Genomic DNA, 23,603 nt, shown 5'->3' with positions numbered 1-23,603 from the left:
TTTTGAGGAACTTTGTTGAGAAGCACAAATGGACTCCTTCTGTTTTCGAAAGACTTCTGTGTCGATTTACATTGCTTTTCACTTCCTGTTTGCTATTCCTATACTAAGTGGATGGCTCTGTGTACAACACTCCAGGCACCGATCTGGGAGGCTGAGCTGCAATGACTCTTTCTAGGGCCGGTGTGCGGTTCAAGGGCATCCCCAGTACCTGAGTGAGGAGACACTGGCACACAGAGAGTTTTTAGTGAGTCTAACATTATGCTTGTTCTAGAAGGACATAACAAGATGCTTGTTCCAGAAGGACATAACAAGATCGGAGAGCAGAGGGCAGGCAGGGTATCCCTTGGGAATCATATCTGGTCCCTTCCAGGACCCAGAACATAGAAGCCTAGCCACTTCTGCTTTAGCCTTCACATTTGAGCTTAGACTCCACTGCCTCTCCCCCACCTCACATCTACAAATGTCTGTAAGCAAGGGGTGGAAAGTGGGGTATATCTACCAGTCAGTTTGCAGCCCCACCCCACCCCCAGAGATGGGGACCTGTCTCATCTCTATATGACATTGAGACTGTTCTCTATTGTACCCAGCACCACCCATCTTGTCTGGACATACAGGTCATCTCCCGATCATTCATCATTTTCTTTGGCCTTGAACAATTATTGACTTTGAGTCAGAGGCACCTGTGCAGGCCTGAAAATGGATGTGCCCTTTCTTTTCCTCCGCCTCATCTGTCTAGGGCAGATTTATGTCCTAGGAGAAGTTTCCCTCGGTTTTATTTTTGGTCTTTTGAACGTCGTGGCCCCGTGTTATTTGCCGCACCCGCCCGCCCCGACACCAGCCCTGTAATTTCTGAATTTCCATGGAAGCCTCTATCTGTACAGCAGCAGGCTTTCCTTCAGTCGAATGACAATGACAGTGCTTCTGTGGCACATCCCTCACGCAGCTCTGGCATGCAAACTGTCGGCCTCGCTTCTGAAGGCCTGGGTGCAGCAGTTCCTTTTCTCCAACCAGCCCAGAAGCTGGTGGGCAGCAGCGTCTGCTTCTCGAGGCCGAGCACGGTGAGGGACCGTGTGGGGCTCTGAGGAGCCCTGGGTCTGAAGTCCACCCGGCCTCGTGACCCACCGCCTGTGTGCGTGCAGGTGCTGCGAGGCCTGTGGCTGCGGCTGGGGTGAGGCTGCAGGGGTCAAGGCCCACAAGCCCTTGGAGCAGAGCCCCGCACCCTGTAAGCACTCACTAATGTTAGCCCCTGCTCTTGTCACCACCGCGATGCTTTTTCCCCCTCTGCATCACACTGCCCGTCACAGCAAGTGAAAGTCAGAGCTTAGCGATGCAGCAAGAGATTCAGTGTTATCTGGGGAGAGGGCGCACCTGGGCAAGGTGTTCATCTTCCCATCTTCTGCTTGGATGTCAGATCGCACGTGCCCTTCGTGCCCCTAGCTCTCTTCCATAGCACCTTGAGACAGTGGTGGTTTTTCAGTGCTACTTGGGTATATCAACAAATGTATTTACTGACGTATGAGTGAGACCCCGAGGGAGGTGCAAAGAGGCAAAAGGTGGTGTCCTCAAGGTGCCACTGGCCCCTGTGGGGAGACGCTTCACACAGGATGTGGCAAGGTGAGAGAGAAACTGGGTGCCAGGAAACCAGTCCAAGAAAACGTGGCCTCCTGGAGCTTCAAGAACAAAGAGCATGGGCCCAGAATGTGTGAAGTTTGCCCCATTGCCATGAACAGGTGCTTTTCTTCTTTTCTTTTTTCTTTTCTTTTCTTTCTTTCTTTCTTTCTTTTTTTTTTTTTTTTTTAAGATTTTATTTACTTATTCATGAGAGACACACAGAGAGAGAGGCAGAGGGAGAAGCAGGCTCCATGCAGGGAGCCCGATGCGGGACTCAATCCTGGGTCTCCAGGATCAGGCCCTGGGCTGAAGGCGGTGCTAAACCGCTGAGCCACCCGGGTTGCCCCAAACGGGTGCTTTTCAAATACTTCTATGTCTCTAATCTAGTGGCAGATGAATGGAGGATGACCCATCCCCTGGCCAGGCGGTGCTTGAGAAATACCAGTGTGTTCTGGAGTTCCTATCAGAGGTTTGTTTTGCAGGGTAGGGAGTGAAGGCAGAAGGGACACGCCGTGACCCTGGACTGCAGAAGAGATTTTTGGAAAGGAAGGCTTCGAGTCTGTTAGGAAAATAAAAACATCTAATAGGGAAGGATTCAGTTTTGAATAATATTGGCCGTGGGGTGTGTGCTGTAATCGTCTTGTCTGTCTCTCCCTGGATGCTTCAGGCAAGTCTTTTAAGTCGATTTGCATTTTGTTGTCTTGCTTTAGTGAGTACAGGGAGAAGCAGGGGTACCAAAGGAGTCCCCCCAAGCAGGGGTACCAAAGGAACCCCCCAAAGGAGTTCTCAGGGGTACCATGAGAAGTCACGCCGACTTCTTCTCCTTGAATGTACAGGTGTCATCGTGCCCCATAAAGTCATTCTCCACAAAACAGGAGCAGAGTCCTCTGTTTTCAACAGATCCAGCCAACCTCTGCATGCATTCAAGCCAACATCTTTTTAATAGTGTGTCAGTGAAGGAGGCTTCTACCTCTTATCCTGTACCCCACCCCCCCACCGCCTCTTCTCTGATAGGCCCGAAGGAGGAGTTTGCACTTTGAAGCTAAGAAAATGGATCACCATCTCTCTCTTCTGTAGGTGAACCTGGAAGGGAGCTGGCCACCGTCAATCTAACTGACAATGCAATGCAAAAGGAACATTCAAGCCCACACACACTCAACACACCTTCCCCTTCTGTTTCTTGAAGGTTAAGTTTCTCAACTTGGCTATTCATTGGAATCACCTGGAGAGGTCTAAAAAAATGACCTGCCTTCATCCTACCCCCCAAGATTCTGATCTAATGGGTCTGAAGTGTGGCTTACACCTCTCAGGTGGCAGAGGTCGGTGGCAGGGGCAGGAATCACTGAATGTGAAAGCCAAGAGCTCCAACCCTGTCTCTGTTTTTGTTTTGTTTTGTTTTAAATTTTATTTATTCATGACAGAGAGAGAGGCAGAGACATAGGCAGAGGAAGAAGCAGGCTCCCCTGGGGAGCCTGATGCAGGACTTGATCCCACCCTGAGCTGAAGGCAGACCTCAACCACTGAGCCACCCAGGCATCCCAACCCTGTCTCCTTTTTGATTCAGCGCCAAAGTGTACTCCCAATAAAATGCTCCAGCTGCCCCAAAGTAATTCAGGTGCTGGAGACAAATTTTGGTAGGTTTCAGATGCAAATGTCCAACTTCTAGTAGGGTTGCCTGTCTTCTGTGGTTCAGCAGAGCCACACATACCAGGCAAGTGTTGTCCTGCAAAGATAGTACTTCCTACCCATAAGGTTAAGTAAAAATCACCTGTTTTGCATCCATACAAGAGATGTCACAGGTGGCGCCGCCTTCAGCTTGGGTCGTGATCCTGGAGACCCAGGATTGAGTCCCATGGCAGGCTCCCTGCATGGAGCCTGCTTCTCCCTCTGCCTGTGTCTCTGCCTCTCTCTCTCTCTCTCTCTCTCTCTCTCTCTCTCTCTCTCCCTGTGTGTGTGTCTCATGAATAAACAAAATCTTAAAAAAAAAAAAAAGTGGTTTTAAGTCACAGTGATCGCACTCACCAGTGACACAAAATCTTGAGACACGAATCTAAAATTCTTCTGTAACAGCTCTTCTTTTAAAACTCAGAGTTCCTAGCAGGCTAGAGATAGAGGGAGGTGGCCATGGAAAGCCATTCCGCTCACATGGAAAACAAGAGGGCCAATTTCCCACGGGCAGGCACCTCTGACCTCTGCTTTTCAGCTTTTTCTTAATAAACTGGTCTCTGAAATTGGATGACAAAAGCTGCTGGTGGCGACCTCTTAGAGTGAGTGGGGAAAGGAGGAGCTGGGGGAGAAATGGCAGGGGACAGAGAGCCACTGTGATGAGTAACTCTGAGGCGACGCAATCCTCCTTCCATCTAGAGCTGGGAGGGGTCACCCCGAAGCACAGAGGCCAGACACCGAGTGGTGAGAGGACACACTTGAGAGAGCAGGGCGACCTTGTGCCAAGTTTCCTAACTCAAAGCCATTCCGCTGTGCTGGGCCACGCACGCTGATTAACACCACAGCGTCCTCTGATGAGAAAGTGTCCACTCAGGGCCTCTGAGGCCCCCCCGGTGCCCAGTCCCGACTTCGCGCATCCTCGAGGGCACGGAGCGCAGCTCTGGCCCCGCTCAGGAGGGGAGATGCCATGTGCCGCTCTGCAGCAGCGTTGGGGCTCACCCGGTGGCTGTCCTTTATGGAGTGGCCACAGCCTCGGCATTGTCAGTTTTCTCTTTGAAGGGATAAATCAAACACTAAGAACAGCAAACACACAAGAAAGATGATGCCCAAGCTTGTAGCTGTGAGTGATTTACGGAGACCCTGCAGGGCTTAGCGCTTCCTTTATCCCACTGTCTCCTGACAAGTGAAGCTGCGAAGCCTTTGAGGCTTGAGGGGGGACTTAGGAAGAGCAGAGCAAACCCACTCCCGATGAATTCATGGTACCCCTTGAGCGTTTCCTGGTTGCCCACTTGAAACCAGTAAGGTCTCTGTCTTCCACGTATGTCCCTCTTACACCCCCTTCCCTGTATCTGTACCCAGCAAAGACCCTCCTTAAAAGGCTTTCTCGTTCTGCAGGAGCTTATGAAGAACAGGCTTTATTTGTCTCTAAATCTTCAGCTCATATTACTTTTCCCCGAGACTCAGTCGAAATGAAAAAGGATTACTTTATATTTACTTGCGTCTTTCGTGAGAGAAACTAATTTTGAGAAAGAAAGTCCCTACAATGTGAAATACTTTCCCTTCTTCCCGACTCTCCAAAGGGGCAAAAGGAAAGCGAAAAGGTATACATGCTTTGTCATTTACTTTGTCTGACAGCTTCTTCTTATCATGCTTTTGAGGGTGACCTTCCTCCCGCATATTCCTTCGCTCTACTTGTGCTCTCCTGTTGTAATAGAATTTTGGAGCCAAGTATGGAGCAGGCTACCTTTGATAATTAATGGCTCTGCGAGTCTGCTGAGTGTGTTATTTAATTAATGGCACTTGTGTCTGGAGTGTGTACAACTCTGTGGTTGAATAAAAGGTGTATTTGCTGAGGGATTATAGACAAATACTCAAGGATCGTCACATTGAGAATTTGTCAGGGTTCAGCACATTAAACAGCCTAATGGGGTTATTATATTTTTTGTTCTCTGCCATTTAAAAGGTACTGAAGTTGGTATAACTCTGTCCTTTTTGCCTTGCATGTGAGTTTAGATTACAATCCAAAAAAATCCTTAGGCTAATGGATAAAAATCTATAACTTGGGGCAGGGCCTTGCATCAAAAACAAAAAGATGGGATCTTGAAGGCTCTAGAGTATGAAAGTGACAGTTAGTAAGTTCCACTTTGCTTTGATGACTCACAAAGAGACTAACCTGAATTACATTCAAGTTCTGCTTGGGACCAAAAGATCAAAGGTTGAAAACTGGCAAGAAAACACCGCTGAAGGCTGCTGGGAACACAGAATATTTCACACTACCCTGCTTTTTCTGAGATTCTTTCTCACACCTAGAATGAGATGCAGATGAAAAGACAGAGATGAACACATCTGTGCAGAGATATCCAAAGTCCATTCAGGGAACTCTCTATGGAGTTATCTCTATGGGTGTTCAGATAGAGACTCAATAGGAAGGGTCTGGTTTTAAGCTTTTATTGTCACTCTCTGCCTGGACATGTTATATTTGCTCTCTGGACCACTGTTTCTGTCTTTGTAAAATAGTAGATAGACTCCCTTCCAGCCCAAAGATGCTCAGAATGCTTTTCTCAGTAGGGACATGGAAGTTGACTCTCCCACTGATAGAAGAGATAGTGAACGCTCACTTTAAGGACTCGAGGATTATTTTTTTCAGGAGGACACTCCTTGTTGGGCATATAAACGTGCCTGGCAAGAGGGCTAGAAGGCTCACACAATCTCCAAAGCTCAGCTAGATGGTCCAGGGGACAAGACTCAAGCCAGGATCCTGGCTTCTTCCTTGCTCCGTCCCATCAGAGGCCTCCTCACTCATGGCAGATAGTGAAAACAGAGGCACCCGCACACAAAGTTCAAGTGGAGCGAGGAGAGAGGTCCTGAAGGCTGTGCTCAGCAGGGGAAGCCATCTATCCCGATCATCTGCCAACCAGCTCTTGTGCTGAGGGGTGTACTTCTTATGTACAGAAACCTCATATAGTCTTCACCTCAGCCCCATGAGGTAGATATCATAACCCCAGTTTTCCAGCTGGGAAAGGGTCACACATAAGTGCAAGATTGGAACCAGATGTGCTTAATTCCAGAGCTCAATCTCTTTACAGCTGCAGTGGCCAATAGGGCATCTACTAGCCACACCCAACTAGTGGCACTGAAAAATGTGACTTGAGATGTGCAGAAAGTAGAAAACAATGACTAGGTTTCAAAGATTCTAAAGAATATAAAATAGCTCAATCATTTCTTATATTTTTATATTATAAAGATCAATATTTGGATATATTGAGTTAAGCATTATTATATAAACTTATAAGTAATATAATAATTATTATAGTAATTATTATATTACTTAAAATTATTAAGTATTAATTTAATCAGTCCTTAATTTCCTAAATTTCCCTGCTGGGAAATTTAACATGATACATGTGGCTCACATTCTGTTCCTATGGGACAGCACTGCTCTGTGATAGTATCCTGGACTGAAGCTCTGGAGTGAGCACATAGTGAAACTGCCCAGGTGCAGGGAGACAGGGGGCTCTGCGAGCATCTCAAGAGTTAATTTAGTATTTAGTATTTGAGAACATGAGCTCTGGTTCAAGTTAGATCTGTGACTTATTTGCTGTGTAACCTTGATCAAGTTACTTTGCCTATTCATGCCTCAGTTCCATTACGTACAGAACGGGAACTTAACTCTATATCTACCTCGTAGAGTTGTTATGAGAACTCCGGATGATACAGGTAAGACACCTCTACAATCTAAAGAAATATCAGCAGGTAAGTTGAACACTTATGATACGCCAGGAGCTGTTCCAAGTGCTAGAGACAATGACCCTGTCCTTAGATTCTTACTTGCTAGTGGAGGATGCAGACAAGCAAATAAATCTATAATATGATGACAGAAGATGATGAACACTATTAAGAAAAATAAGAGAAGTTTAAGGGAAAGAAGGAAACAGGGCCACTACTTTAGACTGGGCACTTGGGGAAGGCCTTTTGGAGCAGGTGACATCTGATTAAATCCTGAATGGAGGGAGAAAAGGAAGGAATTTCAGGCAGAAGGGGACAAGTGGTGCCAGGGCCCCGAAATGAGGGTATGTTTGGTATGATCTGGTAACAGCAAGGAAGCAGGGAGGCTGGAAAAACAAGTGTAGGAGAGAGACATGGAAGATGAGATTGGATTTTATCTACGTCCTTTATTGTGGCCACCAAAACTTCTTGTGATTAGGCCCTGGCTGGCTTCCTCAAGTATGAAAGAGGGACATAAGCTAGCTTGCCATTTAAAGGAATTTCCTATTTTAACATGTTCATTCTTTTGTATGACCTTGGATAAGTTTGGGGGTATAGATATATATTTTAAGAGTCATAGCAAACACTTGACATATGATATGCTATATATAGAAGTTATATTTTTAACTGCAATATCACAAAAGCTTACCCAGAACGAGGGGAAGTTCTTAGACTTTACTGAAAATACTTTTCTTTTAAATTTTTGCACTACATTGCATTTCCATGGAGTCTCATTCTTTTAAAGGATTACAGAAATTAAAATTAAGCGCACACAAGATCTTCCACCTTAAAAGAAAAAAAAAAAAAACTGCCCGGATAGATAACAGATCCTCGAGAAGAGAGTAATAAAACAGAACTTTGATAGGGGTGTCAAAGATAAATGCTGATTTTACTACAGTAGGCATATTCCTTGTTCCAAGTTGATAACTCTGGAACCTGCAGGAGCCACCAGAGAGTGGATAAGAGAGGGGACAGAGTCCCGAGAGCAGCCCAGAGTTCTGCAATGCCAAGATGGGCCTGTGAGAAAGCTTCCTTTTCCTAAAGCTAAAACTCTGGCTTATCATTTCTAATTAAAAAATGATTCAAGCAATATCATCGGCTTTCACTTCTTCAAAGCAATAGCACACCGTCAGTTTGCAGCTTAGAATGCCAACAGTTCTAAACTTTTTGTGGGCCTCATTGGAACAAGATACAGAACTTTAGCAGAGAGAAAATTGCTATGAACATCTATTTACATTCAAAGCCATTTTTACCTGTCTTAAAGGAATGGAAATGATCTGCCAGTTTTTATGGACCTTCTTGACCTAAAGATATCTGCTGGCGGAAAGAGAATCCTCAATTGGGTTCTTTTAATGCTTTAATTATTACATGATCTATCATTTACGCACTGACTCACACACTTTGAAAAATCCCTTAAATACGCATTAAAATTGATTGGCTAATCCTCGACCGTGGGGTGGCTCTTGGAGGGCATGTAATTGTGTATGGGCGTGAGCGGGAGTTAGACACAATTGACACGGAGTCAACTGCTTTATGGTGGGATAAGGTGGAGAAATCAATTTGGTCACAGGTACTGTTGACATTGTACCACGAACTTGCACAGAATTCAGTCATATACTTCCGTGTTCTTAATTGAGTCTTATTGTTTCGGATTGACTGTCTGTTCCTCCAGGGCAGGAACTGATAGGATGCTTCACCTACTCGGCCTCAATGTTTGGCTCAAAATGGGATCTTAGGCAGCCCAGGAGGCTCAGTGGTTTAGCGCCTGCCTTTGGCCCAGGGCCTGATCCTGGAGACCCAGGATCGAGTCCCATGTTGGGCTCCCTGCATGGATCCTGCTTCTCCCTCTGCCTGTGCCTGTGCCTTGCCCCTCCCCCTCTGTCTCTCATGAATAAATAAAATCTTAAAAAAAAAACACCAAAAAATAGGATCTCAATAAATAGCTGGTGATTGAGTCCTAGACCCTTAAGGTTAAGAAGGTCCTCTAGGAAGCAAGTAGTCTATGCCCTTGTGGTAGCCAGGACTCCGATGGCAAGTAAGGAAACCCCAGTTCAAATGAGCCTCTGAGGAAAAGTGACATAATTACTGACTTTTTAACTGTGAAGAGTGGGCTGGATGTAGGAATTCATCCCCCCTCTTTATCTTTTCGTCTCACTTCTCTCTGGGGGCTTCTCCTGCATTAGACTTCTCCAATGATCCGGATGACTGCCAATAGTCTCAAATATGCATCATCCCTTCAAGGGCTTCTCTATGTCCATACACAGAATGGTAGAGAAGGACGTTAATAAACTGAGTGGGCATGGCCTGTGGATGAGATTGGCAGCTCCAAATTCAAATGTCTGCTACGTCCCATCCTATTTTCTGCTTGAATTTCTCAGCTAGCTTTTCAGTGTTTTGAAATCCAAGAATTAATTTCAGATTCTAAATCCCCATCTTTAGAGGAAAGGGTCTTGAATAGAGCTGTTGGGAGTCCTCACTGATCCCAAGAATGCAACATTTAATGCATTATGGTCCAAGGTTGATTAGTTTTGATTCACTCCTAGTCATTGAATGTAGTTTTAGCTTTTGGGAAAATATTCAATCTGTAACTATGGTTGCATAGGTAAATAGGGGGCAGTACTGTCTCTTTAGTGGGGTCACGACAAGTGGATAAAGTGACCAAAGCCCCTAGCACAGAAATTACCAAATTCTGGCTCCTTTCCTGAAATTAGCAAAGAAGAAAAAAAAAAGTGGTATCTTAAGCCTCAGCTTCACTGTGTAATTCTTGCTGTCAATTATCTAGAGTTTAAGCAGGAGAGGATGTCTCTAAACAGAAACCTACCAATTTTAGTGTGAAAGTAAGTGTGTGCTCCCAAGTCAAACTGCCTGCCCTTAAATCCTGGCTCTCCACCTAACCCTGAGAGTCCTTGGGCAAGTCCCATAGTGGCTGTAAGCCTCAGTTTCCACATCTGAAAAATAGGGCAACACCCTAGGGTTGCTGTGATTTAACTGACATAAAGCCTGTAAAGTGCTTGGTATACCTTGTCCATAATAAGTGCTCCATGAGTGGTACCATTAAGAATCATTAATAATAAAGTGTCCTCTCTATGGTGATCTCCATTACTCCTGAAAAATGATCTTGTTGGCCAGTGTGGCCTCTTAAAGTCAGGGAGGATGGCCAAGAGGAAGAGAATAGACTCTCTGATGTAGGAGCAGAGTGTAAAGATTATATGCAATGATTATTCTTTTTCATTTAAGCTTATTGTGGAATAATTGATTATCCATTGACTATCCAGCCAGCAATTAGACCTTCCTTTAAAGTCAGTCTCTTCCTTCCTTTTCTTTTGTCCTTAAAGATTTTTATTTATTTGATTTATTTTTAGCCCTTTTTAGGGTGAAATATAACACAGACAAGTGCAGAAGATAATTATACACATGCGTGCTATACATACAGACACACACAAAAATATGCATATATACATACACGGCTTATAGAATTAATAAAAAACAAACACACATCTGGCCACTGGAGATGGCAAGGAGTAGAACTTTGCCTCTACCCTTCCCCCACCACATTTCCCATCTCAATAACTATTCCTTTGTTGCTTCCCCCAAAAGGTAACCACTGGACTGATTTAATGGTGATTGCTTCCTTGCTTTCCCTTATAATTTTACCCTCTGTCTAAGTGTATCTCTAAACACCATAATTTAGTTGTGCCTGTTTTTGAACTTTACGCAAATGCAATCATGCAGTGTGTGTTCTTTTGTGTTTCTGTTGTTCCATATTCTTGCAAACACTTGATATCCTCAGGCTTGTAAACTTTTGACTATTGTGGTGGATATATAGTTATAGTTCATTGTGTTTTAAGTTGACATTTCCTGATACCTAAAGATCATTGTCCATTTTGATACCTTGCCAAAGTGCCTGTTTAAATCTTTTTGTATTTTCTGTTGGGCCATTGGCTTTTTCTTAATGATTTGTAAGGCATGTGTGTGTGTTTTCCTTAAAAAAATCTTCTGGGTACTGGCCCTTTGTTGGATATGTATGTAGCATATACCTTTCCGCACTCTGTGTCTTGCTTTTCCTCTCTCTCAACATTGTCTTTTGATAAACAGAATTTCTTAATTTAAATTTAGTCCAATTTATCAATCTTGTTTTTATGGTAATGCTTTTCATGTCCTATTTAAAAAGTCCTTATAACAGGATCATGAAGATATATATTATCTCTTAAATGCTTTATTGTTTTACATTTCACATCTTGAATTATAGCTCAGCTGGAACTGACTTTAGCAGAAGGTATGAGGTAGGGTATAGTTTCATTGGTTTTCTACATGGATATTCAATTTTCCCAGAGCCTTTTACTAGAAAGATTTTGTGTTCCCCATAGCTCTGTAACTTTATTTTAATCATGAATCAATGGGACACCTGGGTGGCTCAGCGGTTTAGCGCCGGCCTTTGGCCCAGGATGTGATCCTGGAGACCCGGGATCGAGTCCCACATTGGTCTCCCTGCATGGAGCCTACTTCTCCCTCTGCCTATATCTCTGCCTCTCTCTCTCTCTCTTTCTGTGTGTGTGTGTCTCTCATGAATAAATAAATTTAAAAAAATCATGAATCAACTACTCACGTATGCCTCGATTTGGGCTCTGTATTTTATTTCATTAGTCTACTTATCCTTGTCCTGATACCATGCTCTCTTAACTTTGTAGCCTTGTAGTAAGTCGATATCCTATAGAGTAAGACCATTTATATCTTTGTCTTATTTTTTAATAGTCTCTGGCTACATTTCCATAAGAATTAACTTATAAATTTCACCACCACCACCACCACCACCACCAAAATATACTATGGTAATTTTGATCTGATCTGCATTGAATTTACAGGTAAATTTGAGAAGAGTTGAGTCTTTATGAAATTGAGTCATTCATCTATTTCCTCTTGAATGCCTCTTTCTAATACATTATAGATTTTGTTTTGTTTTGTTTTGTTTTGTTTTTGTCTAGAAGCTTATGTATCTTTAATTATTCCTAGGCATTTGATTTCTGATGTTAATGTGGGTATCCCCTGATTTTGAAAATTCACTTCCACACTTTACTTTTACAAAAGACCTACATTAGTACCTGTTTTTGCTAACAGAAAGAAATCTGAATTGGATTTGTGCTTTTATGAAAAAGAAGAAAAGCAAAAACAGCATTCATCATATGTTTTGCAGTGAGTAGAGCCCCACCAAGCTCCTTCCCCAGCAACTACCCTTGGCATCAAGCCACCATAGTCATGACCTCTATCTGTGAACATCTGTGTTTTATCTCCATTTATTTTGTTCATCCATTAGCAAGATGTATCCTGAAGTATCAGAAAAGCCTAAAAGAGGTTATTTTGGGGTCTGGAAATGCTCAAAAAATTTTCCATATAAGTTAATGGTAATTGCTTCTTTATACCCTTCTGGCTTACAAAAGGTTTCAAAAAAACACTCTACTCTGAGATAGTGGTGGGGAAACCTATATAAGCTAACTTTGATTTTTTTTTTTTTCATTTTCTAACTATGTGGCTGTTATGGACTGAATGATTGTGTCCTCCCAAACTCATATGTTGAAGCTCTACATTTCCTTGTGATAATAATAGGAGGTAGGGTCCTTGGAGGGTAATTAGAGTTAGATGAGGTCATGAGAGTGGAGGACCCCCATAATGGGATTAGCATAATAAGAGTAAAAAACTAAAACTTGCTCTCTCTGCTCCACATGAGGACACAGTGAGAAGGTAGCGATCTACAAGCTAGGAAGAGGGTTCTCAGCAGAACCTGACCATGTTGGCACCCTGATCTTGGACTTCAAGGCTCTAGAGCTGTGAGAAATAAATTTTTATTGGTTAAGCCACCCAGTCTTTGATATTTTGTTATGGAAGCCCATGCTAAGATAGTGGCCAATAGAGAAATAAAAAGCTTACATATATTGATCTTAAATTCAGAGGCCTTGCTAAGTTTACTCATTAATTCTAATTCTTTCTCAGCAGATTCTTTTGTGCTTTCTGTATACATCATACTGTCTACAAATAATGCCTGGTTTATTCCTACATTTCAAATCCTTCTACTTTTGGTTTATTATTCTTGCCTTACTATACTAGCCAGGACCTTGAGCACATTGTGAAATAGCAAGGCTAATAGTGAATATTCTCATCTCATTTACAATATCAGGTAAACAGTGTTGAACATTTGTTTCACCCTTAAGTACAAATTCCCTTCTAGTTTTAGTGTCCTGGAACTTCTACATTTATTAAGTTGAATGTTGAATTTGATCAATATATTTCCTTGCATCTAATGAGATGATCCTAACATCTGTCTTTTAGTCTAGTGAAAGACAATGCTTGATAGTCTAACGTGAAATCATATTGCATTGGTCATAATGTATTCCCCTGTCACTGATTGTACATTCACACATACACAATCTGCCTCCCTATCTGATAGGTTTTAGGGCGTCAGTATCTGTATTTCCATGTGCAATTAGTCTATTGAGTTCCTTTCTGTTATGTTCTTGTCATGTTCATGTGCAAGAAGGCAACTTATACAACAAATTGAGAAGGGAAGAATTTCTTTCTCTTTTTAAAATTTTTCTGGCAGTATTTGTTCCATCATTATAATGATAACAATCTTATTCAGATTCTTGTTTCTTTCTTAATTGCATGCTAGAATGCGCAGTAAAGTTACCTGGGTCTGATGCTATCGTGAGAAGCATTGTAATTCAGGTTTCATTTCTTTAGTAGTTATCAAATTTTTCTTACTTTCTTTTTTCTTTGTGTCAGTTTAGGTAAAATGTATTTTTCCTAGAAACCTACAAATTTCACCCCAATTTTCAAATTTATTGATCTAAAATTATATGTTCTTTTCCTTTTTTAATGGCTGCAATATTCAGATAGGCATTTAGCATATTACTGCTGTCAGCTTTTATTTTCTCCCAATAAATGCATACAAGTCATAACTATAAGCAAGTTACTCTCTAAACATATGTTTAGTTGCATACACAAGTTTTAGTTTTCTTCCTTAGGTTCAAAATTATTTCTAATTTCTATTGATTCCTTTTTTAAGAATTCCTTTTGGATGAGTCTGCTAGTGATGAATTCTTTCAGCCTGTCAGAAAATGTGTTTGTTTCACTTTTATTCTAAATTAATATGTTAACTGGGTAGTTTATTTTCCTTCAGTTCTTTAAAGATGTCATTCCTTGGGGCACCTGGGTGGTACAGTCAGTTAAGCATTGGACTCTTGGTTTCGGCTCAGGTCCTAATCTCAGGATCATGGGATTGAGCCCCAAGTCTGCTTACTCCTTTTCCCTACATCCTTTCTCTCTCTCTCTCTCTCTCACACACACACACACACATCAACCAACCAACCAACCAACCAACCAACCAACCAACCAACCAACCAATCAATAAGATGTCATTCCATGGTCTTGTGATTTTTTGGGTTTTTTGTTGCTGTTGTTGTTGCCTTTAGTCTCTTGGTCTATTACTCCTTTGAATATGAGGTTTCTCTACCCCAACCATTAAATCTTAGACTTACTCTTTGCCTTTCTGCAATTTTACCATGATACATTCAGGTATGGATGCTTCACCTCCTCCTCTGGGGTTGTGTTCTTGAATTTTGGATTGGTGGCTTTTGCCAGTTTTGAAAAATTCACAGCATTATCTCTTTAAACATATCTTGCACTGGAATGGTTTTGGAATTGTGAATAAATATCTTTTAGGCTTTCTCATTGTATTTTATATTTTCCAACCTCTCTTATATTTTCCCCCACTATTCATCTCTTCCTAGTTCATTATGAATATTTTCACATGGCACTTCTCTAATTTAGCAACTCTCCTTTTGCTGTTAAACTCATTCCTTAGGTTATTGTATTTTTCTGCTCTAGAATTTCTATTTGGTTCTTTTTCATACCATCTATCATCTCACTTTCTTGTAGATTCTAGCTCTCTGATGATTTTTAAAAAAATATTTTCTACCTAGAAACAAGTAAAATATAGTTATTTTAATGACTATGTCTTATCATTCCAATTTTAGGTATCCTATGATTCTAATCTTATTGTGTTGATTTGTCTCTGCATATGCTATAGGGTATATACACATTCATGTGTTGGGCATTTAAAGAAAATTATTTGTAAAAATAACTTAAGATCTTGGATAGCATTATTTTCTTCCAGGGATGATTTTTTTTCTTTGCTTCTGCCAGGCACCTAATATGACTAGCAATTTCAGATCTTACATTTCCAAAACTGAAACTTTCTCAGTTGCCTAGATGATTTGAAATTGGGCTGCATTTGGTAGCAGGGCTGGCTTATATCTGGATCATTCTTTTTCCAAGGATATCACTTTTCCAGGATTTTGCATTCCTTCCGAGGTATGGAGATTTAGAAAGTGATCTACCACTGGAAACCCAGATTTTATTGTTTTAGTTCCATCTGCCTCTGCAAAGACACAAATGGCCTCAGTGGAGAAGGAGGCACACATGCTAGGGTCCTCTCTCTGGATTTCTGGCTGCTCTTGGATCTTGACCTTGTAATCCCTTGCTGCCTTGTTACCTTTAACAGATGTTTGTGTATATTCTGAACAATTTTTCCTAGTTGAACACAGTGGAATATCTAATTCAAATTATTTGGTCTGTTAGTAATAGGAGTAGAAGTCATTCTTCTTCTTTTCTCTTTTGGTGGTCTGAAAATATCCTGCCCTCCAGGTTTTATTCTTTAATTATTGTTTAAACTAATTCATCATAACCTGAACATTTCCATAATTTATCGTCTTTAAAATATCATGGAAATCATAAGGAAAATAATGACTCTACATATTGGCATAAATAATGGACACTCACAGTCTCCATAGCTCACCATTCATGATAAATTGGAGGTAGTTGAACATACTGAAATGTTTTTTGTATCCTCAGAGAAGTATTAAATCTAGAGGGAGCACAATTTAGAGCTGTTTTTGCTAGTGTATTTCCTAGCTGTTACTTTGCATTATTCTCATAAAAACCCTAGGATATAATTAAAATGCTTTCCACCATAGTAATTCAGACAGAGGAAAAGTAAAGCACAAAAGAGTGATATGTCCAAGTCCACAGAGTAAGTTTAGTGGCAATGCTGATACGGAGCCAGCTTAAATTATTTAAGACATTTCCACTAAGAGTAAAAAACAAAATGGCAGATAATCTAGAGATTATTCTTAAGAAACTGAAAATTATCTTTTTATACTTTGATTTGGTGGTGAATATGCCTAGCGCTTAGGACAAGTGATTAAAAATATTTTTTCTTTTTTTGGTGGAGGAGGGCTGGAACATAATTTTTACAGAACCATTGTGTTCACCTTACCAGTCCTTTCTTTTCAAAACACATTCTAGAAAGTTCTGTGTGAAGCTCCACACAATCATTTTCTTTAGAAGAGGTATTATCTGCTACCCGACTTTCCCTTGATTCCGGATTATCTACATGAGGCTGTAGTAGGAGAAACAAGACTTGCCCTGTGACAGGGTTGCAAAATGGTAATAGTGAACCAAAATACATCAGTGCATTGGGATCTGGGCAGGGCACGGAGTGGTGGCAGGTATCTATCCCTTCAGTGAGCCGGCCACAAGAAAGTGAAGGAGAGTTCCCAAGATGACTTCCCAGCACTCTCTTTCCCTGTCTCCATGGCTCCTATTCTCTCCAAAAAGTATGTTCTACCTCAGTTATCCTTAAAGGAGGAAAGAGGAAGAAGAGGGGACATATTACATAGAATTGGGCTGGGGGTCTAATTTTACTAGCACCATTGAGAAAAGTGGACCCAATAGGGTATTTTAATTTACATTGAGTTTAATGTTCTTTAGTGTTCTTTCCTTAGTTCCTATCCTCTCTTTTCTCCATATTTTGGATTTTACTTTAATAAAGAAGACACAGGGATACCTGCGTGGCTCAGCGGCTGAGTGTCTGGGATCACACCTTTGGTTCAGGGCATGATTCCAGTTCAGAATCCCTGTGAGGAGCCTGCTTCTCCCTCTGCCTGTGTCTCTGCCTCTCTCTGGGTCTCTCATGAGTAAATAAATAAAATCTTAAAAAAACAAAAATAAAGAAGACACAATCTCCATTGTTTACCACTCATGATAAATTAGAAGCAGTAGACCATATTGCATTATCTTTTGGATCATCAGAAAAGTATTAACACCAAAAGGAGTACAATTTAGAACTGCTTTTTCTGGTGCATCCTGATTGGTGGGGCTCCTAACTTGACTGATATCCTTGGAAGTCAAAATAATGGAAGACTTCTTATATAAGAGGTGGCTTAGGGACATACTAGGCATAGAATGGAGTAAATTGTATAAATGTTATTACAAAATGATAGGTCAAAGATTCTTAATATGAATTTTATACCTTCCTTCATATTAACCTCCCATGATCTCTAGGCGAGTCTTTTTTCCCATCCTCCTTTCTGACAGAGACAAAATGAGAATAGTGGAAGGAGAACACCACACAGAGTGAGGAGAAGCAAGCAGAGAAAGGAAAAAAAAAGTCTTGGGAGTGGAGAAAAATTGTTTGGAAAGTTTCTGCAAGAGTGTACAGACTGATGTGTGATACATTATCCATTTCTGGAGATGAGATGAGGATGATGATGAGGATCTTGAGGATGATAATGATAAGGCTTTGTTGCATTATCATTCTGTAAGATGCAATTAAAAGTTATTTCCGGCATTTGGATTACGCTTTTCTGAAAAGAACTCTGTGCGGAGGGTTCATGTCATCCAAAGATTCATAAGGGTTAACATTAACCATGGGACACTAACATTTTTGCTATCACTTGAACTAAATCCCAATAGAAGACTTCTGTAGATTTGTTAGTCATCAATGGCCTGTGGAAATTTTTTGCCTGAACTATTGGACACATGTTAAGAGAAACCTGGATCTTGGTAAAATATTTTAAAAGTAGTCAAACTAAAACCCATTTTGAAATCATGGGGTATAGACTGTCTTGGAATTTTTATAAAGGGACATTTTTCAAATGTAACAAGATGGTCATCCTTTTGGGTTGTATCGAAATAAATCATTTAACAGGACATTAGACTTGATTATTTCTAAAGTTGCTGTGATTCTATGGTTTCTCATTCCCAATTTAAACCTTACAGACTTGATTTATATTTAATCCAAAACAGAGTCTTTGATTCCTTGCTACTGAAATCTGGTTCTATAAAGGTAGTTTACACAGAATGAGAGGAGAGGTAGCACAGTGCGGTAGAGATAAGAACTGCAGAGGAAGGGAAAAGCAAACCAAAATCTCTTTTCCAGCTGTGTTTAAAATGATGGATTTTTTTTTTTGTAAAGAACTTTGAATATATTAAAGACTAGAGTGTCATTAGCCTTAAACAAAGAATCTCCTCTTGTACTTCTATGCTTAAGAAAAATTTTTATCGTATCAATTTGGTGATGAGTGTTGGCAAACACTTTCATTGGTATTGGTGATACTTCCACATGGGGATTGCCTAGTGGTTTTATGACTGAACCAGTCAAGAAGCCAAAGTTAAAACCCTCCTCTCCCCTGAGAAAACATGAGAACACTATGATTTGCTCCCTCGGCCTTTCTCATCAGAGGCTGCTATGCTGAGAACAAACCCTCTCTGCTGAAGGATAAGAAATTTTCCAAGCTAGTGAGGTATGTTTTAAAAGGTACAATTCAGTGACCAGAACATGTGCTAAATAAGCAAACCTGTCCTTTCTCGTCTACCTCGACTGTCCATGATTATGATATAAGTGTGGTCCAGTGGCTGGAATTATGGTGATTTTTCAAAGATGCCAGTGTCAAAATTTTGCCTTGACAGTATATCTGTAACTACTAATAATGCTGTTTTGGGCTGACTCAGTTGCTTTGAAATTGCACGGCTCTGTTATGAGTAAATGAGAGGCAACCAATTATCTATAAAATAACGGCATGCACAGAGGAGAGTTTGATGAATTACAAATGAACTCTGCTGACACAACAGGGTGTGGAAACCTGCCCTGCTCTGACTTTCTATCCAAGTTAGTTAGGGGAGATGCTTGCATCCTTTACAAACAACTTGCCCCCCCCCATGGGGTGGGAGTGGGGACAGGGAGACAGTAAAACCTTCCCTCACTGGGACACACGTCATTGCTTTAAAATTAAGTAGAAAACTTGGGGTGCCTGGGTGACTCAGTCAGTTAAGCATCTGTCTTTGGCTCAGGTTGTGATTCCAGGGTCCTGGGATCAAGCCTCACGTCGAGCTCCCTGCTCATCCCTGCTCCCTACTTCTCCCTCTTTCTGTGGCTCCCCTTGCTTATGCTTGCTCGCTCTCTCTCTCTGTGTCAAATAAATGAAAAAAAAATCTTTTTTAAAAAGAATGTTTTTAGAATTAAGTAGGAAACTCAACATGGGTGTGTAGAGGCAGCAGGCCCAAGTGTTAAATACCTTAATGAAGAATTACTATGTTCCAGGGAAGATGCACAGTTAGATAAGGGATACAGATGCACTGTCCTCTGATGTGGGATTCAGAGAACACACTAAAAGAGCCATCGCAAAGCTGCATCTCAGAACTCAGCCCAGTGAGTGGAGAGCCAAGGCATAAATTCACCTAAGCAGAAGGCAGATGTTGAATCCTGGAACCAAAGGATTTCTATCCTCATCAGAGATCTGTCAGGTAGAGGGAGCTCCATTCAGCCACCCTTGGACTGTTGGCTCAGCCTGTGCCTGGTGAAGGCAGTGCCTTTTTTTCACTATGGCTTAAGAAATTCAAAGTCATTTTCTACTAGAGAAAGAATACGGAGGGTAGTCAAAACACCAAATCCTGTACAACTAATCGAATGTTGATGCGCTGATGGCTTCAAGAGACTGAAAGAACAGTTCATAGTTTTGAGATGTTTATCTCTGCGGTCCTATGTCAGTCTTATGCTGAGGATTAATGTGGTTTTATACACAAAGAAGATACAGGAGTTTCTACTTACTGAGAGGTTGCTAGGTATTTCCATACCAAACATTCAGCAAAGAGCAAGTTTTTTTATCCATACAGACCATTTCGCTTACTGGACATATCTGGGTATAGGTTTCCATATTCTTCTCTTCAGTACACTGGTTTTTAAGGTAGGCTAATGGCAAACAAGGTGTCAAGGCCAAGCCCTAGGAGTTGGGCCCTAGGAGAAGCAGTGATTTCAAACAGATGCAGTCAGCCTAGAGACTGAGCATGCCAGTGGGAGGCAGTGAGGCATAAGGTGGGGCTTCCTGCCCAGTGTTCTCCAGCCAGGTACAGGACACTAGCCTCTTATCCCTAGGAAAGCTGACTCTGGTTCCCTCCCAGGGCCCTATCTTCTCCATATACCTAGTAAGAGACATAGGGAACACTGGCTTAGAGGGTTGCAACAGGCCTGGAGTCAGCTTGCTCTGGGTTCTAATTCTGACCTCTACTGCTTTTTTCCAAAGACACGAATCATTTGTTTAAGATAATCTTAGGTTATTTTCATTGAATCTCACTATAACTTATTCTCTTTTAATCCTTCTCAATAGGTCAGATAGAGAGTTTGTTTAGTACTGGAATCGAATGCCTCTGTAACAGTGGCTAGCGTCTCTTTCTTTTTCTTTCTCTCTTTCTTTCTCTCTTTCTTTCTTTCTTTCTTTCTTTCTTTCTTTCTTTCTTTCTTTCTTTCTTTCTTTCTTTTCTTTCTCTCTTTCTATCTTTCTCTCTTTCTCTCCTCTTTTCTTTCTTTTTAACAAAGAGAGAATGAATCTCTGTCCCAATAGTTTCAGGCGAGCAACTGTGCCAAGCTGGAATTCACCACATTGTTTTTCTTTCATATTTATTTGTATCCTTAACTTGTAATTACAAGTAATACTCATTTTTCACTGAGGTTAAGATATAAAGTTTAAAAATGAATCAGGTAAATAATAAGCACACAAAGATGAAAAAAAGCATGATGAAATGGGAATGAGAATGATTTGGGAAACACTGTACTTGCCGAAGGTCATATTACTTAGGCACTTGGTCATGTGGTAGAGTAAAGAGGGCAGGCAGCCGAGGCAGGAATTAGCTTGGTCTGCAATAACTTGCAAGCAGAGCCATGTCAGTTGGTGCAAGTTCAGCCCCATTTCGGTTCCTGCTGTCTGGTTGCAGTGCGGCTGGGGAGGCAGATGCCAGAGTAGGTGGCATTAACAAGGCTGGCAGGAAGTCCAGGAGGGAAGAGAGGTAAGTCTTCACAGTGGAATCAGGCAGGCAAGCAGAGCAGGTGAAGATGTTAAGGAGAATATTTGGAGGGTGCAAAGGTAGTTGGGATGAAATGGCAATGCTGGCTGGAAAAGCGAGCTCTTTTCTTTTTTTTCTTTCTTTTTCTTTTTTTTCTAATTTTTATTTATTTATGATAGTCAGAGAGAGAGAGAGAGAGAGAGAGAGAGAGAGAGAGAGAGGCAGAGACACAGGCAGAGGGAGAAGCAGGCTCCATGCAGGGAGACGTGGTATTCGATCCCGGGTCTCCAGGATCGCGCCCTGGGCCAAAGGCAGGCGCCAAACCGCTGCGCCACCCACCCAGGGATCCCAAAAGCGAGCTCTTTTAGAAAGTTGGGCTGTACAGACACTAAGAGAATGGTCTTTGGGGTTTGACTGGGTTCTATATCAGCTCCATCACTTGCAACTATTTACCTTGGAATAACATAATGTCACTGAGTCCTGGTTTTCTCATCATCTGCAAGACGTGACTATAGAACCCGTGTCTTAGAAATTTGGTAATGCTGGCTATTGTTATCAGTTCCAGGGCTACAGTGTCTCTGCCTTTGCACATGTTGTGAATTGTACAGTCTTGCTGAGTGAGCAACATCGGCATTTTAGGCTCTGCCTAAGACTGACTTGCTGCTGACAGCATAATGGGGAGACCTTGGAGAGGCCAAGTGTATCTAATGTTCAGATAAACAATGAATAATTCTTTAGGTCTAGGTATACTCAAATATTGCATGATAGCTCTATCTATTTAATGAAATTTCGTAAGTTCTATGAGCCCCTTACCATTGTATAAACATTTGGTGTGTAGATGCATTTTGAAAAGGAAGGAGGGGGGGTGTCAAAGAACCAGGTGGACCAGTTTAATGATCAAGTTTCTAGTAAAGAATATTCCCTTTCGAAGGCAGGTGGGAGGATGAGTGAAAGGGGTGAAGGGGATTAAGAGTACACTTATCTTGATAAGCACTAAGTAATATATGGAATTCTTGAATCACTATACTGTACACCAGAAATAAATGTAACACTGTATGTTAAAAAAAAAAGAATATTCCCTTTCCCCTTTGTCTCTAAAGGGAAAAGATATATATATATATATATATATATATATATATATAGAGAGAGAGAGAGAGAGAGAGAGAGAGAGAGAGAGAGAGAGAGAGTCCCTTTACAGATATCTTTCTTTATTTATTTTTAGAGAGGGAGTGGGAGAGAGAGAATCTCAAAAATCTCAAACCCCACTGAGCACAGAGCCTGCCTCAGGGCTCAATATCAAAATCCCGAAATAAAAAAAATAAAAAATCAAAATCCCGAGATCAGGACCAGAGCCAAAACCAAGAGTCTGACACTTCACTGACTGTGCCACCTAGGTGCCCCTTTGGTCCCTTTATGCTACAGAGCTGTGGATGCTCTTGGTGAAATCCTAGAACCCTACAGGTAAGTTCCTCCCCTCCAAGTTACTAGCTATGCTATTTGGCAACCCACATCATCCCTCCTTTTCTCCGTTCCCACATCTGACTGCTGGGAAAACTGAAGGTGATTTGTTTGGTTCATAACCAAAGACCTTTAAGGAGATATTAATGATAGTTAATTATAAAAAAATAAGCACTGTGGCAATAGCTCATACAGCAAGTTGGGATACCTATCCTTTTGGCAGGATTTACAAAATCAGTTGATTCACCCTAGGCTTCAAGGCAGGACAGAAGCAAAAACTGACAAAGCAAAGCATATAAGAAACTTGGGTAGTAAGTTTAAATCCTCTTCGGATGTCTAGAAAATATATTCTATCACAGAGTCCTACAATTCAGCAAGCCTCACAAAAGCCTAAAGCTTTCTTGCCTCTATTTGAAACAGCCTGGTAAGTTGAATCTGAGAAACAGTGACTCCATTTGAATGGAACATTCCAAAATGACACAGTGGCTTTCATAAGAGGAATAGAAAGAGGTCTGCAGTCATGCCTGTAGGTCTGTGTTCTTAGGCAGACTAACTTGATCCAGAGGAAGGAAGGAAGGAAAGGAAGGAAAAGGAGGAGGGAGGGAGAAAGGGAGAGAAGAAAGAAGGAGAGAAATGAGAAGGTGAACAGTGGAAAAGGTTCAGAATAAATGATCAAAGACAGCATCTGCTAGCACCACACTATCCTTTCAGGCAACTGAATGCAAAGCTGACAAACTAATGACATCCTCCAATGTCATTCTCCAATGAAATAAGTGTTCTAGAAAGCATGTGCCTGAGCACTACGACACACTGAACAATAGTGGGGGATGGGTAGTTGTTACTGGGTCTTTAAGTAATTAGAATACTTTAAAAAGGAGGCTGGAGAGAGAATGCCCAAGAAATGCAAAGGTATTGTCCGTCTAGCTGGTGTTCTG

General features: G+C 41.4%; 1 protein-coding gene across 22 annotated transcripts in view; it reads right to left on the bottom strand.

Moving 5' to 3' along the window:
• FHIT (fragile histidine triad diadenosine triphosphatase) overlaps positions 1 to 23,603 on the bottom strand; it is a 1,380,560-nt gene that overhangs the window by 1,274 nt on the left and 1,355,683 nt on the right. The window lies entirely within an intron of this gene.

This window comes from Canis lupus, chromosome 20, assembly GCF_003254725.2.
Source record: "Canis lupus dingo isolate Sandy chromosome 20, ASM325472v2, whole genome shotgun sequence".
NCBI lineage: Eukaryota > Metazoa > Chordata > Mammalia > Carnivora > Canidae > Canis > Canis lupus.
Note: the sequence above shows the minus strand (reverse complement) of the source record. Positions and strands in the feature narration are given on the sequence as shown.